Raw genomic sequence first — 5620 nt, 5'->3', positions numbered from 1 at the left:
AGAATGACTCCAAACGTGCGTCTGTCTTTCTGTCACCTGACATGGAGATTTTCCTTTGTAATGAAAACAGTCAACGATTATAGTGTTGCATTTGGGTTGTGTTTGTCTGTACTCCAGTCGGGAGAATCCCTCGGCTGTTGGGAATAGATACATACTTGTGTTCACAGAGTTTCACTGTTTGGAAATGACACTATCGAGGCGCGGAGGGATGTATGGTTCACGCATGAACGGTTCAACCGATGGAGGTCCTCACGCAGGAAATGTAGCCACACCCGGCGTCAGACGGAGCGACGGTTCTTCTTCTGCATTGCTGTTAGTAGTAACAGCTGCAGTGCCCTCTAGTGGTTGTTGCTATTTGATTTAGATTCAGACAACCTAAGAATCGTTGTAAAAATGTTTTAACGAGAGAGAGCGAAGAGTTATAAGGTGTGTAGTGAGGGAAGTACAGCCTTAAAACTTCTGCAATCCTACTTTGCTAATTTCACCTTTCGTGGATTATTTAAGGAACAGTTTCCTCATGATAAAGGTGATCTCTGTAATCCCTTTCGTGATCCCAGAGTTTCTGGAGCCTTTCCTGGCTATTGCTGAGCAAAGGTCTGCCTTGAAAAAGAAATCTAATCTCAATGGGGATTCCTGGTAAAATGAAGGTTGAATAAAAAAAAGGTAGATTCCCTGTGGACAGGCCGCCCATGCATTGCTCCTTCAGAACCCTCTCTAAAATCACTTTTGGGTGATAAAACTAGGATCTCTAGAACAGTTGGGAGCGCTCCGTCTCGTCTCCATTCGGAGATGTGACGCCTTCCTGAGAAACGCTCTTCAGGGTCTGTTTGGTTTTGACGGCAGCAGCCGAGCGTTGCTCATCAATAATGAAGGCGGCACGATTCTCTCTGCATTAGAAACTTCTGCATTCAGATGAGCCGCCCCCCACCTCCTTATGCAGGTAAAGAGCTCTGCATCTAAAACATTTAGGAGTCTGTAAAACTTCACAAACTTAAAAGTAATTAAATTGTGCCCCTCCATGTACAGCACGGTGCCATCAGTCAGTCCTCAGTGGAGAGATGCGTGCAGCCGGCATGAAAGGAACCAGCAGACTCTACCTTGCTTGAGAAGGTACTCCATTGCATTAGTGCAATTAGAGCATTCTGGCCTAAATAATAAACTTAAAACCCCACAGTCTATGTTCAATATTTCATCTTTTATTCAGGTCCTGGGAGTGCTGCTATAGTGAACACTTTCTCTGCCGCGTGGCTCGGTAATGCAGGTATTTTTCTTGGGAGGCTTTTAGGAGCTAGTTAGGTAAAAGCCATTGGTGGGCCCCTTTCTGGCCCATTCCAGGGGCTGAATAATGAATCTCTTACCTGCATCCTGTGCAAATGTTCTCATCCGGCTGAGGTGGAGTTTATGTCGGAGGTTTGAGATGAAAATACAGCAATGCTGTCTGTGTGGATGGAAGCAGCTGGAGCCGCAGCACACGATGAGCGCGGTGTAGAGCGATTTTCTGCAGGAATCTTTGTCTTTATAATGAAAAGGAGGCACAGTTTTATAATTAATATATACATAAAGATAGATGCATACAATAAATACATAAAAACATGTAAAAATGTGGTAAAAATTCAGCTTCATGTGCACAAGGAATATTTAGAGATAAAATGCTGATGGGGAGTATTGAGACTGGAAAAGTCTGTTGATCTGGATCGAGTCCTGAACCTCGTGTTTGATCTGTATTCAGACCAGACATTCCTGTTCTGATCCAAAGCACGTAAACAAAACCATGTGACTAAAGATCTCTTCAGTCATTGGCCAGTAATTATGAGGGCGGGGCAAAGCAACACCATTCCTGTGTGTTTGTGTGTTTATTTTTATCAACATCTAGATCGCATTCGTCAATCACGGTATTTTATTGTGAAAAATTGGTTCAATTGTAAAAATGGACCAGATATTCTTGTGCTTCTTGATGTAACTTCCTGCCAAGAGTTATACAGATTGCCTGCGGCTCGCGCAAAAAATGGACGAAACGATCGCTCCACGGCGCGAGCCTTCCGCGGTCGACCTCGGCCTTTCGCATCTGGTGTGAACCACACTATAGGTCAGAGGTCGGCAACCTGCGGCTCCAGAACCACGTCTGGCTCTTCTACTCCTCCATTGTGACTCTGATTAAAGACAAATATAAAGCTTTTAGTTTAAAAAGTCACTGTAAAGTAAAAAAAGGAAAACAACTTATAACTGTCCAAAGCACAGCAGCCATAGTGGTTCAATAATCAAGAACTGAACATTTTGACAAATTACAGTGTTTTAATGTGCATCATGGTTAAAAAAATACAGGTAGTTAGCTCTGTTTTCATTTTAGAAAATCAGATTTATGAATTTCAGGCTAAGAAGCACCACAAACTTTCAAAAATAAAATGTTTTTTTTGTTACTCCTGACATCACATTACCTACCATTAGATTTGCTCCATTGAGATGATTCTGTGTGACACAGGAAGTCTTTTATTTTGAAAAGAAGTCTTGTGAAACTTCTGGTAAAAGTTATAAACCGTTTCATATTTGGGGAAAAAATATTTTCTCTTTATTTGCTTTATTTATACCCAAAATATGTTATTTATAGTTCTCATAAAAATAACAATAACATAAATACAAACTCCTGTTTTTCTGAAGGATGGTTGGGGTCCGCTGGCTGCAGACCGCTGACCCCTGCCACAGGTTAACCATGGCGCCGAATGAGAGCGGCCTCCATTTCACAGCGCTTCCGTGTCCGGTGTAACCAGGCGTAAATCCCATCTGTCCTTACAGGGGGATACAGGTGAAAAACGGGCTAACCTGCCATAATGTATCTAAATTGTAGACTGTCTGGTAAACCCACAGAGGAGAAAAGTTTATGCACATTTTTCTACGGGTGTGCTGCGGGTGAAACTTATATAGCATGTCAGGGTAAGTAAAGATGGAGTCGGTGAGGCGTAGACGGCCAGCATTCACCAGATTGTGACTAAAGCTCAACTAAGGACTTTAGAGTCCACCTTAAGCACATCACCCAAACATCATAAGCGTGTCCAACTTCCACTATCCTGACACAAACTTCATGAGACGCTTACCACACGTACGACATTCTTTCGTTCCATTTTCATCAAGCCTCAGCTGCAGGACAAACCTTTGCTTCTATGAGGAAGTGATTGAACCGGTCACTTCTCTCTATGACCCTCCTCGGGCCAGGACCACCCAAAAACCCGCAGCACCATTAGCTGTAGTCACATGCTAACTAGCATCTTTTATTTTTACAGCTCAACCCTGAATAGGACTTTACTTCTGGTGTTTTCATCATGGATTACGCTCCAGTTTTCAACAACAACTGTACTTTAACTATTCTGCAACAGACATGAGGCGCTCAGCGATAGCTCCGCCTCTCATATGCTCCACCCTCACAAACCAACAGACACTAGCCGTTCACTCTATCTACAGCAGTGATGTGTGGTGAGGTACCAACTCTCTCAGAGACTGTGGACAAAACTAATCACTTGTTCTTGCTCCTGATTCATTTGAATAAAGAAATCCTCAGAAATGCAGTTTTAACCTTAGTTTTCTTTTCACGTTCTTCATCATCAGAAAACAGAACAAGAACACGTTAAAACCCTAAACCCTGCTTTGCATCGGAGTTGTTTTGGTGTTCTGTAGTTCTGTCAGTGAGCAGCGAGGCTCTCCGGATCTGCAGAGCTGATGGATGTTCTCCCGGGTTTGCAGGATTCTAATCTGCAGCTCCTCCCCCTGAAGATGAATGAACGCTTCTTGTTTTAAACGGCAATAAGTGAGCGGAACAGCTGAACTCTCGCTGTAAACCTGCAGTTAGATTTTATTGCGAATAATCACACACGCAGACACACAAAAAAAAGAAAAATAATGACTCAACTCTGATTTTAGTGACCAAACTGACATGAAGCCGGGGTCAGCTGTAATTACCACTGGTGTGCGCCCCGTTAAATTGAATTTAACGACAACACAGCAATCCTACTGAGTGTGAACTAATCCCGCTGCATTACAGTTAATGGGCCTGAAAGAAAATGATGGCCTTTCAGAAGCAAAACCAATTACGGCAGAGTGAAGATGTCTGCTGCTGAGCCCTCCAAATCTCCCAGAACTTCTGCCCCCTTCTTATATAACGGCTTTTGTTGGCCGTTGAATAATGGAGGACGTAGAGGAGCAGGAGAGGAACGCCGCCGTTCACTCCGGGGAGAGGAAGGTGTTCTTCCTGTTGCTGTTTGACTGCAGAAATCAGATGTTTGGCTAATTCTTCCAGCCTCAAAGGTTGTGCTGGAAGCGAGCCTGGCTGCTCTCACCAGGGGAACGCTGTTTGAAGTCAACTCATGAATAGTGATGACACTTAACGGGGACATTTTTGAGCCTTTTGTCACCCAGTCCAGTTGCTTTTCCGAGCGTCGGATGTGCCTTCCTTCACCGCCTGGCGAGCAGAGAAGTGCGCCGTCCACAGAGTCTGTGATGAAGGTGTTTCACGTATGTTGAGACTCACAATGAGTGTGATGGAAATGTATGGAGGAAACCTGGAGTCCAGAAAGTCTCTGTGGTCCAGACCCATCCCGGCCATATATCAGCGTAATTAAAGGCCGGCTTAATGACGCGGGGCCCTGGCAGCATGATTTCTGTCTGATCGCCACGTTGCTTCATTAAAACCACTCAAGCTAACGAGCTGTGGCTGTAATAAAGTCCTCCCCCCGGTCTGCTGCAGTGATGAGCGCAGCCAAGGCCTCAGATAAAATTAGTGCTGAACAGGCTGCTGCTACTACTGAAGGACTCCTGCAACCTTCTGCTCACTTTCATCCCGCAGCACTGAAGCCACGAAAAAGGGCTCAACATAGTTCAGCATTTGTGTCTGTCCAAGTCCAAAAAAGACCAGAATGCTTTGCTTTTCAGCACTGAGCTGCAGATGTGAAGCTGTTTCTGGACCGGAGTTTGTTCAGTCCTGAACGGTGATGAGGACGACGTCTCAGACGCACAAATCCAAGAAAGGTTTGAGGAACGGAAGAGAAACGGATTATATTAGTAAAAAACAACTTTATTTCAGGAGAATGAACTCAAAAACAGGAATCAAACCATCACCTCACTCATTCTAAAGAAACATAAAGATTTAGACTTTTCTTATTCCCAGAGTTTACAATTCACTTTCCTGCTGGAAGTCCTGTGTAACAACAACAAGCAGCCAATCAGTCCAATAATAATAATAATGTTCTTACAAAGAAGTTTTACAACAATAACATCCAGCTTTGCAGGTAAAACAATGCAGGTTATTTTTTAGAACATAACTCCAGTGATAAACAAGGAACTGCTGTAGCTTTAAACCAGGGCCCCAATCTTTTTCCTGTGAGGGCCACTTAACTCTTTTCTTCTCTGGTGGGGGGCCGGGTCGGTTTGTAGGCTAACAGAAACAGTGTACAAATCACAGCCTAAACATAAATATTTATGGTTTTCCAGGAAGCCCCTCATAGCCAAATTTTAAATAATTCCTTTCTTTAATCCTTACAGAAAAATAATGCTAAAACATCTTAAAAACTAGATATTTAGCATTACCTTCAATAGATTAATAACTGAAGATGCTTAAATTGATAGCTGAAAACAA

The 5620-nt window shown here is 43.4% G+C and overlaps 1 protein-coding gene across 5 annotated transcripts in view; it reads left to right on the top strand.

The window, feature by feature from the left end:
* Positions 1–5620, top strand: part of LOC112161763 — a 93942-nt gene that overhangs the window by 45667 nt on the left and 42655 nt on the right. The gene's annotated exons all lie outside the window — the stretch shown is intronic.

The sequence above is a fragment of the Oryzias melastigma genome, linkage group LG15 (assembly GCF_002922805.2).
Source record: "Oryzias melastigma strain HK-1 linkage group LG15, ASM292280v2, whole genome shotgun sequence".
NCBI classification, from domain to species: Eukaryota; Metazoa; Chordata; class Actinopteri; order Beloniformes; family Adrianichthyidae; genus Oryzias; species Oryzias melastigma.
This window is presented reverse-complemented; position numbering and strand designations above follow the sequence as displayed.